This window comes from Silene latifolia, chromosome X (assembly GCF_048544455.1).
Source record: "Silene latifolia isolate original U9 population chromosome X, ASM4854445v1, whole genome shotgun sequence".
NCBI classification, from domain to species: Eukaryota; Viridiplantae; Streptophyta; class Magnoliopsida; order Caryophyllales; family Caryophyllaceae; genus Silene; species Silene latifolia.
The window spans coordinates 86,343,444-86,365,140 of NC_133537.1; the positions used below are offsets into that span (position 1 = coordinate 86,343,444).

At 38.3% G+C, this 21,697-nt stretch overlaps 1 non-coding gene across 1 annotated transcript; it reads left to right on the forward strand.

Annotated features, from left to right (window-relative positions):
• The first annotated feature begins 268 nt into the window (after window positions 1–268).
• LOC141625554 (small nucleolar RNA R71) lies at window positions 269–375 on the forward strand. Its single transcript, XR_012535328.1, has one exon. It is a non-coding gene; the product is annotated as a small nucleolar RNA R71 (small nucleolar RNA).
• Window positions 376–21,697: the final 21,322 nt, after the last annotated feature.

The following is a 21,697-nucleotide window of genomic DNA, read 5'->3' on the forward strand; positions in this document are numbered from 1 at the left end:
TAGCCTTCTCAAACTTCAAGGTCACGGTATCAATATGAGCACTAAGTTGAGAACCCAATTGAGTAATAGAGTCCACTTCATGCTTTCCTCCTCTAGTAGCCTTACGGGGTCTACTATATTGTGAGTTATGGACCGCCATTTCCTCAATCTTGTTCCAAATTTCATTATCGTTAACTTCGGTGAACATACCATTTGATCCCATGTTGAGAATGTTTCTTGAGTCTTCGTAAAGACCATTCCAAAATTGTTGTACCAAGAACCACTCGCAAGTCCATGATGAGGACATGAGCGACAAATTCCCTTGAACCGCTCCCAAGCTTCATACAAAGATTCTTAATTCCTTTGCTTAAAACCCGTAATTTGAGCTCTTAGCATGTTAGTCTTTTCTGGAGGGTAGAATTTTTTGTAGAAAGCTAGAGCCAACTTCTTCCAAGAGTCAATTCCAAGAGTAGCTTTATCAAGGCTCTTCAACCATTGTTTTGCGATGCCGATTAGAGAAAAAGGAAATAAGTGTTGGAATATGTGTCCTCCAACAATAATGCGATCACAACTGTTGATCATGATGATCACATGTTTAAGTCTCATTTTAAAGAATACAATTGGGAAGTAATTTTTACTGTCAACTGGTCCACACATATCGGTAATGATTGGCTGACTAGAGTTTGACATTACAGTCGTGAGACGGTGGTGACCAGTTGATCCCCTTAGGTCATACCTAAAGGGTAACACTCTAAATTGATCATTTAATTGATCGTATGACGATACGGGTAAATTAAATTACTTAAAATTGACGGACGATTTTTGAAGTAATATTTACGTGTCTCATTGTAATTTGATTAAATTAGATACGGTCTAAGTAATCAAATTGTTTTATTACTTAGATGAAATTATTGTTTAAGGAAACAATTGCATTTGAATGAATTAATTATTATAAATACAAGATGTTGTGATTTATAAATGGTAAAATATTTTGGTACAAGTAATTATGAATTACTAAGTCGATTTTGTATATGACGAATTTTTATTAATGCGTTGATTTTTAATATGTTAAAAATACATAACAATTTTATGTGACATGTGACATGTGACATGTGACAAATTGACAAAATAATGTGTAAAATGGATTTTCCATTTTACACCATATGTACCGAAATTTAGGGTGTATTAGGCAAAATATTGTGTTGATTATTTTATATGGAAAACCCAATCATTAACCTAAGGAATAGCCATGCAAACCTACTTGTCATTGTGAAGAGAACCTTGATCATGCATTGGCTATTTCCACCCCCCCCCCCCCATACCCGGTTTTTCAAGAGCAAGGCCAAGGGTCATTTGCTCTATAATTTACCTTATGCACTACATGAAAAACTAGTGTATCATTTATTCATTCTATACATCTAAAAATAAGAGTTTTAGAGAGATAAATTCTTCATTATTCTCCCTTTCTCTTAACAGAAATATTGAGAGAGCAAAGAAATATTTTGGTCAATTTTATACAAAATTAATATTGTTCTAGTAATAATAATATCAATTTTATTAAGTTGTTCTTTTGGGTATAAATTCTTAGGAGGGATTCTCTACTTGAATCCTTGTTCATCCACTTAAGGAAGCTCAAGAACAAGTGAGTAGGTGAACTCACTTGTGCCCATAAAATCCGAAATCTTCAATGTAAGATGATGATTTCTTCTTTAATTTTATTATTGTTTGCATGCATAAGATCAACATTTAATTTTATGACTAAATTAAATCAACACATATATGAATATGTCAAGTAATGAGATATAGATTTATAACAAGCGGTATCATGAGCCTTGGTTGTTTGCATGCAAATCGGTTATAGTTTTTCCGAGTTATACGATTAACATATAAAACTTGTAAATTTGTGTTATTATGATATATCACGAAATAAATTATGCATGTTAAAGTTTCGGATCCTAAAATGCATTTAGGATATTTTGGTTAATTTATGGATTTTTATTGTTCATCCTATATAATAATAGCATTAAAAATGTGATTTCAAGATTAAAATGTCATTTTCGGACTAAAATTAGCTAAACTTCTAATTTTCCAGTGGTTTTTGGATATGTTTTCACATATATTATTTTTAGATGACCTGTAGATTTTCATAATTTTTAGAGTTCTTATGCTCGAAATATGGATTTTTCATGATAAAAATCGGATTTAAATGAAAAATAAGTTAATATGAGAAATATTTCGAATCTGGTCATATAAATTTAGTATGTTGTCACATGCAATTTTACAATATGTGTGTAAAATAATAGGCTATAATGAAGTCTTCATGCATGATTTATGAATTTTTGATGAAAAATAGCATAAATAGTGACTTAGTTAGTGAATAATTGCTAAAACATACTTCATGACTAAGGAACAACGTCACATGTTGCATTTTATTACCTATTTCAGATCTAAAATTGAAAAGTTGATAAATATAATTTTTCTCATGTTTTTATGATTATTATTGATAAATCCGATAAATCGCAACATAGTTTTTCCGATAATTTTTCGAACTTTTTAACCTAAGTTTTTGAACATTATGAGTGTCATGGTATTTTTTCCAGAATGTTCATGAGTTTAAATTTTGAATTTTGAATTTTTTTGAAATTTTTTGTGATTTATTTGAAGTTTATAGCAATTTTTGTAATTTTGAGTCCATTAATGAACAATTTTAAGAAATATAAGTTAATTATAGTCAAATAGTTAGTGGAGACTAATTTTGAGTCCTAAGTTGGTTAGGGTAATTAACTTGTGCATAAATATGAATTTATGTAATTTATTGTGATTTTAAAAGGTTGAATCACGCAAATCCGTAAAAACCGTTTAATATACGATATTGACTCCTTAAAGGCTATTTAGCATAAAATTGGGCATGTTCATACATATTATAATGCTGCATTTTATTTATGATTGTCATAATTTTATTTTATGTAATTTTTTTTTTTTGAATTATGCAATTTTACTTAGTATGGCCTTAGTTTTTAATTGGTATTACGCGAAATGCATGGGAATATCAATTCGGTTGTAATTTATTGTGATCTCGTATCACCGTTTTGTAATTTAATAGTTTTATTTTATTTTAATTACAAATGTATAATAGGAAATTATGTAATTTGTTATGTAATTTATTTATTCCGGAGTTCCTTGAAAACGGTGTCACACAAGAAGGCGATACATAAAGACGGTGTTACCTCGAGATTCGTGCCAAAACCGAAGTTCAAGGGACCAATGGAGTTGGTTTCCGAATATGTAATAGTTAATTAGATTTTCTATTTTAGGAAGGCCATACTAGGATTTATTTTATGCTTTGCATTTTATTTATATGTCGCATGCATCGCTAAATCGCCATAACTAAAACATACATAATCTTTTAATCGAGTTCATCGACCGTGTCAATTAGAATTATCGTAGTTCACCGCTTTAGTTCACTTAAAACGTGATAGATAATAAATTGACATGACCTCTCGCTAAAATAAACAATTGAGACATACCCTTACCAAATAGTAGAAACCATGAAAATCTATTTCGCGAGGGAGTGCACTCGGCCACCCCGGGGTACAAACCTTGTTACGTAGGGGAAGTGGGTGATAAATGTCTAACCACCGAATTCATATTGATGAGGGTTTCATCGGCTACCCCGTGCCGAAGTTAATATGGGTTTGGATCATGGACACATTTATTCGAAATTTGGATTGAACTCAACAAAAGCTTTTGATAAGGGTTTCATCGGCCACCCCGTGCCCTTGTCGGATGTGGTTTGGGCTAAAGATAAATATTAGAGTAATTGTATCGACCAAGAGTTCTAGAACTAGAATCGATTAAAAGGTTAATCCACCAAGTTATATTGATAAGGGTTTCATCAGCTACCCCGTGCCTAACTTGATATGAATTTGGGTCTTGGAATCATTTATCTAGTTGGGTAGAGGTCACTAGAAAAATGCAATAAAACTTGTTTAAATTAAAAAAATTTACGAGTATTATTATTATGAAAACGACATTTGTTTTACTCCTTCTATTTTGTTTTGTAGACCACTTTTATTTCTCATAACAAATGGCCACTCCAAACAACAACAACGCCACACCTCTCACTAATACTTCATGGCTCGGATCCTTCATGGATCGTTGTAAACTTGAAAAAAATGGGTCAAATTTCTCCGATTGGGATGCCCAACTCAAATTAGCCGCCCAAGGTGACGACAAGCTTCGTTACCTCACCGAGGCCTCTCCACCCGAACCTGATGCTAGGTCGACCGCCGCCACTAGGGATGCATATGAGGCTTACCATAAGGAGTCCGCCGCAATGAAAAATGTGTTGATCTTTGCGATGGAGGCGGATCTCCAAAGGAGAGCCTTTAAAATGGGCACCGCTAATGAAATCAATTGCAAGCTTGTGACAATGTTTTCACAAACTCCGCGGATCGTCCAATATGAGGCGGCCGCGGCATTCTTTGAACTCGACTTTAAAGAGGGCCAAAAGGTTAGCCCTCATGTGCTCAAATTAATGGAGCTAGTCGAGACTTTGAAAATTCAAAAAGTTGAAATCCCCAAAGAACTCATTGTAGATAGGATTCTACACTCCTTATCCAAAGTCAAGGCATATGTTCAATTCCGGGTGAATTTTAACATGCAAGACAAGGACGTGTCTCTTGAAGAGTTGCACAAGTTACTTGTGTAAGCCGAAAGAGACATGGGGTTAAATGTTAACCCACCCAAGAATGTGATTAACATAAGCACCAAGAGTAAGGGGAGTTCAAAAAAAATGGGAAGAAGGGTAAGAAGCAAGCTCCCAATTTCACCAAAGCTAAGACTTATGAAGCTAGCACTTCCAAGATCAAGAAGGGTCCTCTTGATAAATGCCATTATTGTAATGGTGTTGGACATTGGAAAAGAAATTGTTCCAAATATCTTGGTGACATCAAAGCTGGAAAGATCACTCCAGTAGGTAAATGACTATCCTTTCTTTTATGTTTCTATTTCAACTATGGTATTGTGATACAAAGTTGTGATAATGTATCCCCTTTTTATTGTAAATAGGGCCTCCACCAAGCAAGGACAAAGGAAAAGAAAAGCAAGCTTGAGAAACCATCGAGAAGCTAGGAGTAGCTTCCATGAAGCTTGGTTTTTATTGTCTAATTTTAATTTATGTTTCGAATTTTAGAACCTTTTGATTTCCGTGTTCGACATGGAAATGTTTTTGGATATTGGTTGTATTTTGGATAATGGTGGCTTGGTTTGCAACCCAAGTCACCCGTTTTATCGTATTTTATCCTTGTTCTAAAATTCGTCTTTATCCGCTTGCTCATAGAAACATATGATCATTCAGTTAAAGTGATCTAATAGACAACTATAATGATGGAATTCATTATATGTCCACAAGCTTAAGGCTTGTATATGTTCAATTATAAAGTGATGTTGAGTTGATGAACTCTCTTAAAGGAATGTCAATCACCAAGTACACTTATCAAATTTAAAACAATTAGTCAACCTATGAGATAGTCCTCCTTCTACTTCAAAATCATTATTTGTGTCTCATAAGCTATCTTTGAATCTCTAGTGTATTCATTCTAAAGATAGAGTGGGAGAAAAATGAAGACACAAAGAACATCAAGAAAAATTTGTGTAAATGAGATCTACGCAAGGAAGAATGATTTGAATAAAGGTATATCTATTTATATAGTATACACGAATAGATGAGATCTATGGTCTCGAATAGATCTACATGACAAAAGTGACCAAGTGAAGTAATCAAAAGAATATGTTCTCAAGATAACTACACGAGGAGACCAAAAGAAAGTTTTGGAAGAAGAATGACTAATGTAAAGTCTTAATTGACTAGTTTATGATATTTTTGACCAATAGTTTCAATATTGATATTTACTTAAGAGCCTAAATGAATCAAAGTAACATCCTAGAAAATAAACGAGATTTATGACTAGAAGTTGCAAGGATTGATATACCAATATCCACAATAGCTAAGTTAAGTATTAACCACGCTAATGTCATTACTTAACCTCATTATGAAAATGAAATGGTTAAACCTCCTTCCAAAAAGGGTATTTTGAAGGACGTGTATTAGATATTATTCATATTTAAATAATGACATTGCTACGCATCATTATAAAATGAATGAGTTAGTGATTAAAATCTCTTTCCATAAGGTTAAGATGAGACCTCTTCAAAATAGGTATTTTGAAAGGATATGATGGGAACATATATGGTTTTATCTTAATAACTTAGCAAAGCAATATATTTCAATTCTTGAAATGTTTCAATTGAGTAGTCAATTTCGAAACATGTGGAATTAAGTGGGAGTTTGGAAATTATCATGTGAAGACATGGAATTTAGTGGGAGCAATCATCTTGTAAAGGTTTATAACTCATTGGGAATGACGAGCTAATACTATTCTTTCACAAAGAAGTGTTTGAGTTTTCAATTCTGGATGAAAAATGGACTATGATGAATCCAATCACATCATGAGATGTTGGATAAGTATTGAGATACACGCATAAAATCAACAAGAAACGTAGGTTATTCATATCGATGAAAATGGAATTACCATAAGCAGTCATGGTCATTCATTGAACCTAAGTATAGTTGATGACATGATTAAAAGTTACTAATGTTTCCGCCATTAGAATAATCATGCACATGTCCAATAATAAATCATATGCATAAGAGCATGATGATTCATTGGCAAGCCATAAAAGAATCGTCATGTATTCTCAAGGAGAATCCGATGAGCGATTTCAGTGTTGGACAGAACACTCTGTTATGTGTCAAGAGGTTGCACATATTAAAAATCCGAACACGCGTAAGGATTTATGATAATCCTAAGCTTTTCAAGCTAAAAGAAGAAATAAGAAGTTTGGAAAGATACTTAGTTGAAGTAAGAAGTTACTCAAAACTAATATTTTATAATATGCTAGGACTTGTGAGAAGTGCTAGGCTAAATCATCTTGACAATTGTTGCAAGACTCTGCGAAACATTTACCTAGTGCATTATGAGTAGGTGGAGTACTTGATCAGTGCAAGTTATATCATTCACCACAAATTCATTGGTTATGTGATAATCGACCAGAAAGTTCTTTCAAGATTAAGAACCCAAACCGAGGTTGGGAACCTATACGTATACTTGGTAAGGTTCATGCTACGAGAGATAACATGAATATAAAGGAAATTGCGATTAAGAAGTTTGAACACATAGACACATGGTATGTTAAACTTCTATTGCAATCAACAAGTATTTACACACTTACGATTTGCATCACAAGGTTGTAATACGGTATTGACTACCCGGATGTGATGTCAACATTTGTCGTATGAGTTATTATTAACTCACCTTATACTTTGTTACATCCAAACGGGTTGTAGAGACAATTGAACCCCGTTAAAGTGAACACGGATTAGCATTGTATTCGCCCATAGTTACTTATATGAGGTGACATCTCGAACTGACTAGAGTGTGATGCGATTGATGGCAAGTTCAAGTGCCATGGAGTCATATGAGAATGACTAGTCGATCACAAAGTGATCATTTGTTAGGAACACTTTGTCGGGCCTTATGACCGCTTATAGAGTTATGGCAAATTTATATAGCCTGGTCGTGGCGAGAGCTACTATAGTATTCTAATGAGTCGATTCTTTTGATTAAAGACTATTCGCCTAAGATGGCACAGTTTCAGATTAACTTTGATTTGTGTTACTACGACCTTCGTAAATGGGGTCAAATGAGCATATTTTTGGTTATGATGGTTGTGGCTAGTCGAAGGGAATGAGTGCAATAGGAATTGTCCACCCCTAGTCAGGGTTATAACAATATCTCAGGGCCACTCGAGGAGTAATAAACTGGAAATGCGTGGCCACGCTCGGAAGATATCCATGGTAGATAAATCCGGTCAATCGGTTATTCTCCAGATCGAGGAAACCACTCTCGATATGATCACTTGCAAGTACGACCTGAAAGACACCTTGCATTGAGTGGGAGATAGTAATAGGACAAGAGAATTGGTGACGCACACTTGTCGAGGACAAGTGGGAGATTGTTGGAATATGTGTCCTCCGACAATAATGCGATCACAACTGTTGATCATGATGATCACATGTTTAAGTCTCATTTTAAAGAATACAATTGGGAAGTAATTTTTACTGTCAACTGGTCACACATATCGGTAATGATTGGCTGACTAGAGTTTGACATAACTATCGTGAGACGGTGGTGACCAGTTGATCCCCTTAGGTCATACCTAAAGGGTAACACTCTTAATTGATCATTTATTTGATCGTATGACGATACGGGTCAATGAAATTACTTAAAATTGACGGACGATTTTTGAAGTAATATTTATGTGTCTCATTGTAATTTGATTAAATTAGATACGGTCTAAGTAATCGAATTGTTTTATTACTTAGATGAAATTATTGTTTAAGGAAACAATTGCATTTGAATGAATAAATTATTATAAATACAAGATGTTGTGATTTATAATTGGTAAAATATTTTGGTACAAGTAATTATGAATTACTAAGTCGATTTTGTATATGACGTATTTTTATTAATGCGTTGATTTTCAATAAGTTAAAAATACATAACAATTTTATGTGACATGTGACAAATTGACAAAATAATGTGTAAAATGGATTTTCCATTTTACACCATATGTATCGAAATTTAGGGTGTATTAGGCAAAATATTGTGTTGATTATTCTATATGGAAAACACAATCATTAAGCTAAGGAATAGCCATGCAAACCTACTTGTTTTTGTGAAGAGAACCTTGATCATGCATTAGCTATTTCCACCCCCCCCCCCTCTCACCCGCTTTTTCAAGAGCAAGGCCAAGGGTCTTTTGCTCTATAATTTACCTTATGCACTACATGAAAAACTAGTGTATCATTTATTCATTCTATACATCTAAAAATAAGAGTTTTAGAGAGATAAATTCTTCATTATTCTCCCTTTCTTTTAACCGAAATATTGAGAGAGCAAAGAAATATTTTGGTCAATTTTATACAAAATTAATATTGTTCTAGTAATAATAATATTAATTTTATTAAGTTGTTACTTTGGGTTTAAATCCTTGGGAGGGATTCTCTACTTGAATCCTTGTTCATCCACTTAAGGAAGCTTAAGAACAAGTGAATAGGAGAACTCACTTGTGCCCATAAAATCCGAAATCTTCAATGTAAGATGATGATTTCTTCTTTAATTTTATTATTGTTTACATGCATAAGATCAACATTTAATTTTATGACTAAATTAAATCAACACATATATGAATATGTCAAGTAATGAGATAGAGATTTATAGCAATAAGACCCATCGAATTTGGTCTTGAGTTACACCGGTTTGTGAGATCGCATCACAATAGTCACAAAAAGTCTCCATGTGAGAGTGAGGGTCTTCATTAGGCATCCCCCAAAATTGGCTTCTTTCGACTAATTGGATAAATGCGGATTTTGCAATGAAATTTCCGGTTAAGTGTTGTGGTGTGGGAGTACCATTGGGTAGGTTCTCCTCGGTTGGTACGAAATGTGATGAAAATTTAGGCATTGTGGGTTGATTTTGTGTTGGGTTGGGTGTTGGGTTCTCCTCACCTTCTCTTGCAAAAGGGTTGACGAACTCAATAGTGTTTGGTTGAATATCTACAACCTCGCCAATACCTCTCAAAGTACCTCTAGCAAGTCTTCTGTTGTTTGTCAAAGTCCCTTCAATATCGTGATCAAAGGGTAACAAGTTACCTTGTTATCTTCTAGACATGCAAAATATCAAACAACTTGAAAACAATTAGAACAAACCGTGAGAAGTTTTACTTCCCCAAGGCAAAGAAAGACACAACTAATAACAATCTAAGAAAATCAAATCAAGTTAACACCGTCCCCGACAACGGCGCCATTTTTGGTCGGGTTCTAACTCACTCGGAACTTTACTTTTTGGTTACTTGTCGTTAGGAGCACCTAGACCAAAACAATATTTATAACTTCACAAACAACTCTACTATTAGTAAAGCGGCAAGTAAAGGTCGGATCCCAAGGGACGGGTATTGATGTAGAATTTTCTATTGCAATTAGCGGTGTCTAGGGGTGTCACGATTTGGGGTTGAGATGAGAAGATCACTAAACTAAATAGCAATAAAAGTAAACAAGCAAGATGATTAAAAAGAGATGTAAACAATTGATTAAAAGTACTAGGGTGTCATGGGGTCATAGGGGATTCATGGGAATTGATCATACAAACATATTCTCAAATTATAAGCAAGCAATTATTGTTGTGATGGATCGAGTTGGTTTATATATTACAATCCTAGGAAGGTTTTGGGCCCGGAGCCGAATCGATTAGATTGTACAACACCTACAAGTCGACTTAATCCTCCCTACTCAACTATATGCATGGTCTAATGAGACTCGAGTGGGTTTATGTCTTACAAGTCTCATTGAAAAGGTAGGTGATGGGTAAAAAATACAAGGATTCATAGGCTCGCATTTCATCAAACATAACATGTGCATAAGTTGAGATCACAACAAGCAAGCAAATAAACTATGAAAACATATTAAATTAAGCATGAATCATTCCCCATGTTGGTTTCCCCTAATTACCCATTAACCCTAGTTAAGGAAACTACTCACTCATTATCAAGTTTGACATGTTAACAAGATTGTCATTCACATTAACAAAGCAAAACATGATGAATAAATGAAGATGATTAAAAATAATTTAAAAAGGGATTAGGAGGATTATACCTACTAATAATTCCAAAATAAAGCAAAGAATAATAGAAGTACTTGATGATTGATTGGAAGGTTGTCAATCTCCCAATAATAACCCAAATAATCTTCAATTACACAAAATAAAAGATGAACAAAAGAGAGATTAAGGAAATGAGATTTGTATTAAGACTTGATTAGAAGTTTATTACAAGATTTAGAAGAGATTAGAATGATATAAACTACACTAAATATTGATAAGAAGAACATGATTCATGTAATTACACTAATGGGGTATTTATAGTGGGGATTAGGTACACAAATTAAGGTTTACTAAGGGCTTAAATGACGATTAAGTCCTTGAGGAATCGCTCCTGTCAGAAAAGATGCGAGTCTCCTTTTTGCCGGTCTTTCATAAATATGCGCATCTTTCATGGAGGGAAGAAAAGAATCGTATAGGACTGTAAGGGAATCCGAGCATTCAAGTTGTCGGGACGGGCGGATTTCCTTGTGGCTGGACGAGCGGATTGATAGCTGGACGGGCGGATTGTGGCGTTGCTGGACGGGCGTCTGGAGGTCAAAGACGCTCGGATTCTTCACATCTTGGACGGGCGTCTTGCCTAATTGGACGGGCGGATTGTGTCACAGCTTTCTTTTCTTCTTTTCTTCTTCCAATAATCCGCCGGGATTTAGTCGGGGATGCAAGGATTTCTTCATCATTGCCCATCTAATATAGTATGTACAAAGGCCTTCTAGTCTTGTCTTCTCTTTGATGCTTGGTCATTAGATTCGACCAATTTAGCTCCATTTTGCCATGAAAATGCAAGGTTTGCACTCCTTTCCTGCCAAGGGAACAAAACCTCAAAGAATATGCAAAACAAAGGACTAAAGATAGTAAATGACCCAATTATGCACTAAAAAGCATAGGAACGAGGCTAATTCGGGGACTAAATGTGCTCAAATAATAGTCACATCATCCACATAAACCGTTTAATGCAATCAAAACTAACAATTATTGCTGCAACAGTCAAGCGCAAACGAGTTGTATGATGTCTATAAATAAGATGAACTGTTGACCTTGCAAGACCTTTAAAATCGGACTCTCACGGGTCACTCTTCTCTCATAAAGCAAAGGGTAAGTATACATGTGTAAGAGAAGAAAAAATATCAGTCACTCACCTAAACTACGAACCACATAAGCATGCTTGCAACAAAAATGATAGACGATTGTAATCACCATACATACATTCCAACCAAACAATGTCTGTCACAGCCGAGGGCTTACAAAAGTTATGGTTTGGTGAGGCAATGGGTAAGAAAAGGCAAAACAATTATGGATAAAGTGGAGGTAAAGCGTCAAGCTAGCACCTAAACAAGACCATACTAAGCAAATCTGATTTTCAGCCGATTATGAAATCAAACAAAAGTGCCCTTCATTGGCACAAAACTCACTAACCAATACACAATCTCCTCAAAAAGATATAAATAAAACATAAGAGTAAGACCGTCACAAACTTCCCTTTTTTACACGGTCTATTCTTTTTCTTTTTCTTTTTTTTTTCTTTTCATTCTTTTCTCATTTTCTTGCCCACATCTTTTCTTCTTTTTCATTTTTCACAACTTTTTTTTTCTTTCAATTCAAACATATCCTCCTTTCTTTTCTTTTCTACCAACTCCATACGAAATAGAACGAACCACCTTGCATCAATGGAAAATATACCACAAAATTACACTAAACTAGCTTGACACACAGGCTTAATTTGGGTGTAGTTAATAGGTCAAACGGCTAAGTTTGGCTAATGTGGAGCTAAATGGGTGAAAATAGAAGAAAGGGAAAAATTGCAAGCACCTCTCTGCATGTGACACCGACCACAAACCCGAATGTATGCAAGCAAAAAGCAATCGAATTTCATAAAAGTGCAAAATGATGAACATGTTATGCAAGGAGTATACTACTCTCAATTCCTACATGAACTGGTCATAAATGACACCAGTTATACGGCTCTAATATATTAGAAATTTTAAAGTAGTTTGCCAATTTTTCAGGTCAACTTTATATGTTCAGCTGTATTTTTAACATTAACTCGCAGACTATGCGCATGACAAAGCTAATAAAATGCCAATCAGATGCAAGACTTAAGTGAAATGACAAGTTACAATGCAAAATCATCACAGAAATCTACCGTTCTGACTCGGCCTATATGCAAAAATAGACGTGATATTTTTTTTGAATTTTCGAAATTTTTCTATTTTTTTTATTTTTTTGAAATAAAAATACGATGCAAGCAAAAAAAGACACGTGAATGCAAAACAAATGCAAATGCAGACTCAAAGGATGCAATACCCTCCCCAAACCAAAACGGACAACGCCCTCGTTGTCCTCCAGCATACACCAGCAGTATATATACGGGGAACGGGATAAATACAACCAATAAATGAATGAAAAAAATAAATAAAGGAGATGAAAAATAAATAAAAGCAGAAATACTTACAAAACAAGTGAACTTACCCAAACCAGCCAGAAAACTGGGGAAGTGAGTAGACCAGTAGCTACTCATCAGCCTCCTACTCCTCACCAACCACCGTGAAGTCAGGGTCTCGCTCCTGCTCTCGTCTCGTCCTCTCGTCAGCTCTAGCTCTCTCCTCCTGCTCAGTCGTGTCCGCCTCGCTCTCTGGCTGTGGGTACCCCTCTGCCGGGTACCGGTAGAAAGAAGGGTGTGGCCGGCCGTCTGGAACGGGACGTCCTCTCCGCATGTGGTACTGAGGAAACAAGGCAAGTGCCTGGTCCCGCTCCATACGAGCCACTCTACTGCACATCTCAAGCAACAAACCGTCACGACGCCCTTGGTCCATGACCTCGGGCGCCTCAAAGGGTGGAGGAGGAACAAAGTTAACCGGCAGAACCGGGTGTGGAACAGAAGGAATAGGGATAGGGGTCGGTGTAGGCGTGGGCGTGGACGTCTGCCCTGCCTGAGTCAGTGTGGGCCCCTCTCCAGTCTCAGGTCGTTTCCGCTTCTTAGAAGCGGAAGAAGTGGAAGGAGCAAGTGTAAGGTGGTAGGAAGGTAAAGGAGGAGGCAACCTACCCGACACAGTGGTCAAAGGTAAAAGACGGGGTAGGCCGGGAAACGGTAAGGTCACGGACTCGGAACCACAGATCTTCCAAGTCCGCTGATCCTTAGCTATCCAAAACATCGCCTGCATGGGGATAATATCTAAGTACGCATCCCTATCTACATGTGTCAAGCCTCGAGGGAAGTCAGTGAAGAGGGAACGGGCAAGGTAGGATGCTATCCCACCACAGGAAATCGTGCCCTTCCTCTTCTGCCCGACAGCGTTAAAATCTGCAATGTTAAGAATAAAAGGGCATGCGTTATCAATGTTAAAATAGCCCCCTAAACGGGCCGGGGGAAGATGGACGTGAGCCACCTTCCGCTGGTCGTAGGGAGTCTGTGCCAAAGTGGGCCAAAGTAGAGCCAGGACCTTCCGATGAGGGTCCCGATGGCCGTGAGAAGACAAACCCAACCTCCTCCCAAACTCAGCTAAAGTCCAAGTGGTGGTCTGGTTAAACAGTTGAAAGGAGACACAAGAACTCTCCGCGTCAGTGTCATAGGCACCAGCTAAGAAAGTAAAAGAGCTAAAGAACTCGAGGGTCAATTTCTCATAGGTCATAGCACTCATCGTGGTCAGCCCAGTCATCCCCGTCTCGTTTAAAAGTTCAGCCACGGGTTCTAAAATCCCCAACTTTTCAAGAGAAGAACGACACAAAAATTTAGTAGATGTAATGTCACAGTCCATCAAATATTTAAAACGTTTACGATGAAGCGAGTTCACGAAACGTACCTGAGGGAACTCGGGAAGCGAGTCCAAGGAGTCGTCTGCCACGAACCTGGCAGCCGTGCGTTCAGCAGCAGTAGGGACCCCTCGTCCCCGTCCTTGTCCAGCAGCACTTAGGGCAGAAGCAGCCAGTCCAGGAGCGCGGCGTGAGACTGGTCAAGGTACAAGTACAGACGAAGTAGAAGGAGAAGCTGTGACAGGGGGTGTCGACGCAGCAGGGGTTGACACCGTGGATGGTACAGTAGAAGTAGCAGCAGCAATTGTAACAGAAGGAGCAACAGTAGGGCTAGTGACGGTGGTGGGAGCACGGACCATCGTCTCAGAGCTAGACGGAATAGCAGTAGAACTAGAGGAGGGCATACTACTAACCATCATATTAAACAAATAAGTCCTAAAATCAGCAAAATAATCAATAACACACGATTTTCCCCTAATTTCGCAAATTTCGAACCCTAAAACACTAATTAAGGTCAAAAATTAATCAATTTAAACCATTAAAAATGAGGAGAAGGACGTACTTGATGATTACCCACGATTAAATGCAATTAGAATCAACAAAAAACAACAAAGCAATCGGATTAAAACCTGATTTGTGCAAACCCTAAAATCGCTAAAAATCCGCAATAGGCACGAATTAGAAAGGGAAAATAGGAGGCTTTTGTCGAAAATAAAGCAAGGAACAAAATTTGGGTATTTGATTTGGTAAAAGGGGAAGAAAAATGGAGATTTGGGGGATTTTAATGGGTTTTTTTTCGCAAAACAAAGGGAAGAGGACGAAGTAAGAATAAAAATAGAAAGGGGAAAAGAGACACTCCCGTGGTTATTAGCAGCATTTTCACTCGATCGAGTGTTTTGAAACCAGACGATCTAGATATTCCTTCATCAGTCTTGTTCGATCGAGTTCTTCAGAGTGGCTCGATCGAAAGGTTCTTTCTCCTCCTTTGATTCTACTCGATCGAGAACTCCAGGATGTTCGATCGAAGACTTTAACTCTCCCATTCTTCTCGATCGAGGACAGGACAACTCGATCGAGGGACTTTTATTATTGGCATTTCGATCGAGTACTCTAGTTTACTCGATCGAAGACTTTGGCTGGGCAATCTGCTCGATCGAGTACAAAAAATGCTCGATCGAGGCTATTTCCGTTGGCACGCATCCCAAAGCTTCTAACCTTCCCCAAACCTGCATAAAAGCACAGCAAAACACTTCCCGCAAATACCAAAATCACAAACGCAGTCTATATTCGGTCTTATGCGAAAAACTAACTACGCTATTGTCTTAAAGTCTAAATGTTAAATAAAATGTCCAACAGAAAGTCAAAATACAATGTTTTTAAAACGGGACATTTCCCGTTTATCTTCCAATAAACTATAACGGCCCAAAGGAGGGCTTCTGACTGGAGGAGGTCCCTTCAGCATCGCGGACCATCCTCTTGGATCGCCATGAGCTTGAACTCGTTGAAGAAGAATAGTTCGCGTCCACATACGCCTTTACTTTCTTCTTTCCTATATCATTCTTTTTGGCAACTTCTTTCGCATTATTCCCATCATTTAGCATGCCTTTCCCTGCACCTTAACCGACAGGATCTCCAATATCCACTCTGTTTGTACCTGCATCAAAGGAAACAATAGAATGGTCCTCCTTATTGCTCTGAGTCCTAGGCGGAGGTGTCAATATAGCAGCACAAGACTCAATGTTATCGACTGGAGAATCTGTGTCAGGGTCTATTGATGTGACCATTATTTGAGCATATTTAGTCCCCTAATTGAGCCTATTTTGCATACTATTATAACATTCTATGGCCATTCTATCCGTCAAAACCTTCTTATTTGCTTTTCTATCGCATTTAATATGATTTGTAGGAAAGAAGATAATAAGGTGGAAATTCCCATCTTTCGTGCGTATTCGGAAGCTATTTGACAATTTTTGATGGACTAGTATGAAGAGGAAGCAAGAACTAAAGACCAATCCCACAACAATAAATAGGAAGTGAAGAAATAGGATTCTGTCACAGAAGACGAGCGGCTTACCCACAAGACGCCCGTCCTGAAGTGACAACCCGTGCGTCCCAGAAACAAAGACGCCCGGATTCCTCCAAAGAATCCGAGCGGATACCCACGAAGACGCCCGTGCACCACCACAACAATCCGTCCGTCTTCCTCCTTGGACGCCCGGATTCTCTTACAGCAACTTTCGTCTTCTTTCTCCATGAAAGATGCCCATCCTTCTTAAAAGACTAGCGTTTCCCTGCTCTAAACTCAAAAGTGTAATTACTAATTTAGCCTTAGTTAACCTAATGAATCCCTACTATAAATACCCTATTTGTAGTAATCATTGGGGGGATCTCTCTTAGCTAGAACAAATCTTTCCTTAGATTCAATTAGGAGTAGATTAGAATAGATTGCTCTTTAATCTTTCCGAAAATTACACATTAATCTCTCCTTAATTATTGTTCAAGTTCATCACTTTTGGGTAATTGAATATTATTGGGTTATTATTGGAGGATTGACAACCCTTCATCAATCAATCAAGTTTCTCCTATTATTCTTTGCTTTATTATTTGGATCATCTCAAGTTTGGTATAATTCCTTTACTCTTTAATCTTTATTGTTCATTTCTTCATTCTATTATCATGTTTATACTTGTTGTGATGATTGACACCATTAATGACATGTTTCCCATGATAATGAGTGAGTAGTTTCTTTAGCTAGGATTAATGGGTAATTAGGGAAAACCAACATGGGATTGATTCATGCTTAATCTAATATGTTTTCATAATCAAAATTGCTTGCTTGTTGTGATGTCAACTTTATGCACATGTTATGTTTGATGAAATGCTAAGCCTATGAATTCTTGCATTTACAACCATCTCTTATCTACTCAACTTGACTTGTAAGATATAAACCAACTCGAGTCTTCTTAAACCATGCATAGAAGTTGAATAGGAGGAAAGTAAGTCGACTTGTAGGTGTTGTACAATCTAATCGATTCGGCTCCGGGACCCAACTCTTCCTATGAACTGTAAGACATAAACCAACTCGGTTCCTCCACCACATTAATTGCTTGCAACTTTATAAACATGTTTGTATGATCAACACCATGAATCCCCTATGACCCCCATGATATCCTAGCACTTTTAATCAATTGTTTACATCCTTCCTTTTATTACTTGTTTTACCTTATTTTTTGCATTAGTCTAAACACAACTACAAACCCAAACAAATTGTGACACTAGCATAAATTGAGATAGATAGACTTAGAACCCAAAGCACACCGTCCCATGGATCAACCTCGACTTACCACTAACTAGTTGTATGTTGAGTATTATAAATGTGTTTGATTGGATGTGTAACGACCAACTCTTGTCCCTATCAAAATGGTGCCGTTGCCGAGGACGGTGTTATGTGATTAAGTTCTTACTTGTTTGTCTATTTTGATTTTGCTTTCACCTTGAGGAACTTGTTCCTCAAGGATTGTTCTTACCGTTTTGTGTAGTTTCCATGCTTGTAGTTGTTTCCTTGTCTTAGCTATGATGGCTCAAGACTTGATATATGGAGTATGTGGTGGATTCTTTGAGTATGACTATGGGTATGGGGAGTTTCAGGAGCAAGTCAACACAAGCCTACCTTACTATTTGTACAATGAAAATCCTAACTACTACCCCAAATTTTCCAACCAAAACACTCACATCCAATATCCACAACAACCACCCACTTAATACCCACTTCATAATGAGTTTCAATTGCCGCAATACAACTACTTTCACACTTACCCACAACAAGAAAATGAACCCATTCAAAATGCAATTCTCCAAATGATGGGAGATTAACAAAACTTCTTCAAACAAATGTTAGAAGAGAGCCAAAAAAGGGACAATGTTCTTCAAGGCATTGTTACCCAAGGAGAGGAATTGGAGATTCAAATTGCCCAAATGAAATAATCCCAAGCAATCACCCCCCATCGTTATTTGGACATTGAGCATGAATGCGAATTTGAAGTGGTAACTTTTGACATAAAAAGTGAAGAATGGGAAGAGACAATCTCCTTGAGCTCTTATGACAATGAAAGTGTTGTGTTCGATGAGGAAGACATGAGGTTGAGTAAGCCAAATACTCTTAGCCTTTGTGAGTATGAGGGTGTGTCCTTTGAAGTGAATGTTGAGACATTGGAGAAACAGTTAAATGACGCCCCCATCTATGATTCGCATGAAGATAGCAACAATGATGATGAGCCTAAAGGATGGACTCGTAATATCACCTTGCTTGAGGAGCCTATCCTTGAGACCTTTGAGATACCCTATCATGAAGAAGAACGTCCCTCCCCTATTCCTCATGAAGACTACTTGACACCTATCATGGAGCCAATAATCATTGAAGAGGATATGGTGGACCTTCTCCAAAAGGCCAAGGTATCGTACAAAAGCTATTTGGTGAAAAAGCTCAAGGAGAAGCTCGCTCGTGAAGCTACTTGTGGAGATTTGGCACCCACAATGAAAACTTCTAAGGAACTCGATCATCAAAGCCATGAAAATTCTCCTCCCACCTTGGAAGGATTGAGAAATCGAAATGCTATCATCATTACCGGAATTGAAGAAGAGGTTGGTGAGTGGAAGTCTACGGATGAAAATGAACCATACTTCATGGGAAAGAGTCATGGGCTTGTTTATTGGAAGCATTGGGAAGGCTCTAATGCCAAGGACAAAGCAAAAGAAAGAGCATTTTACAAGCTTCCTTGGCCAAATTTCATGTTCAAATGGAGCAACCCATACTTGTGTCTATTTGGAGCTTGTTCACAAGCTTTTGATCTCTTGTTAAGAGCCTTGAGCTCTATGGACAAGAATTACTACAATTTGAACTAGTTTGGTGGAGTCCTATCTCAAACCACCATTTGTATGATATTTCTTGGACCCTTTACTTTGTATAATATTGTACATTCTTGCATTTGCATTTGATTTCTTGCATGAGAGTAGTGAGGGAGAGAGTCATCTTACATTTTTATTGAGCAAATTTCAGAAAAAGATAAGGAGGAATAGCAAATTGATGAAAGGGCATGATTGTGAAAGGAAAAAGAAAGAAGAAGAAGGAAAGAAGCTGAAGACGCCCGTCCCGAGGCCTGGACGCCCGTCCCGAGGCCTGGACGCCCGTCCAGGGCCCTTGTCAAAAAACTGGTTGGCACTGTCTCAGAATCGGGGCGGATTGAGAACAAGACGCCCGTCCTGAAAGAAGACGCTCGTTTTCTCCACGGGCCGCCCGTCCTGATTCTTACCTGAAACAAAATTTTGGAACTGCAAGGAAATCCAAGCGGATTATTGAAAATCCGCCCGTCCCGAACAAGACGCCCGTCTCAAAGCAGAAGCCGCCCGTCTTCTCTTTGCTCCCGAAATTGCTGAACCCCTTTCTTAGAATCCGCGCGGATATGAATGAAGACGCCCGTGTTCTACAGGCACGAGACGCCCGTCCCGCATGAAAGCCGCCCGTATTGTTGCCTTTTTCTCGAATAATCCGGCCGGGTCCCACCCTTATCCGCTCGGATTCCCCCTTCTTCTATAAAATCACCCCCTTTCTCCCTCATTTCTTCACCTTATCAAACCCTAAAACACTCATCTCCTTCCTCAAAAACACTCCCCTCACATCAAAAGCCAACAAAACCCCCATTTCCTCAACTTCAAGATGATGAACCTTAAGGGCAAGGCTAAGAAGTTGGTTGAATCCACCGGAAGTAAGCGCAAGGGATCATCCTCATCAACTCCGCGAGAGGTAGCGCTACCAAGGGACTTCCGTCCCATAATGAGAGGAGGAATTGAACAACTTGAGTACTTCCAAGAGGTGCTTTTTGAATCCGATGACCACCGCAAGAACTTTGTCAAATTTATAGGTAAGAACTATGAACCCACTCAATTTATAGATACTAGGGTGTTGGAAACCCTTAGGATAAGGTACCCTACCGAGATGTTCTTTGATGGCCTTGGGATTGGGAATCTTTTCCATACCCATGAAGAGACGTACCTTAGTCTCACCCTTGAGTTTTTGAGTAGCCTTCGCATTGTAACGAATACTCGAACAACTGTGGGCATGGAGTTTAGGTTGTGCAACCTAGACCATAGTATTTCACTTGATCAATTTGCCTACATTTTCGGTCTTGAAGTGCCCACCAACTATACCGATAAACCCAATAATTTCGATGTGGACCATCTTTGGAGGGCTATTTCCGGGAGGAATTTTACCGGTTTAAAGCAATGCTACACCTTCGCCATTCAACATCCGGTGATTCGAATCACCGAGCGCTTTGTGGCCGGTACCATCAATGGGAGGTATGAACAAGATAGGTGTACTATTATCGATTTAACTTTTCTTGACTCCTATTTGAATGTTCGGGGGACAAGGCGCTATAACTTCAACACACCCCTTGAGATACTTACTAGGTTTCATGATTTTGCTCAAGGGACCTCCAAACTCAAGACCTTCGTAATGGGAGGTCTAATTACTATTTTGGCCAACAACCTTTGCCCCGGGTTCAACGCCCGTGGGATCTATACTCCTCTTGAGGGGAGGACTTTGATTGATGAGCACACCGTCTTCACCCATCACCGGTGGTGTAACTACACTCAAGACGGGAGTGTAGAGTGGTACACCAAAGGATGCACCTCAGTCATCCTTGAGGGTTGGAAGATACCGGGCATTGACCCAAGATTGAGCCCATATTCGCCTCCACCAAGCTACCTCCTTGATATCCAAATTCTCGACAATCCCCCTCAAAGGGAAGAGCCACCCCGCCAACAACAAGTACCTCGTGGGGTATCGGGAAGGCCTAATCGCCCACCTTCCTATGTGCCTATCCCGCCATACCCTATCCCTCATACCAAATTTGAACCGGAAATCCCCAATACCCGGGCATTAACGATTTGATGGCACTCATGAATAGAGTGGACCACGGGGTACACGAATGGAGGGTCGACAACTACTTAGACCTTTATCCCCAATACTATAACATGGCTCAACAAGGGTATGTTGACCCTAATGGCCCTTTGCCCACTTGGGCCCAACCACAACACTTGTTCCCTAATCAAGGGAACCAAGCTTGGGATCGCGACGGCGGAGGGCATTCTAGCCAAGGTGGAGGGTACTTGGGTCAAGGAGGAGAGTTCGA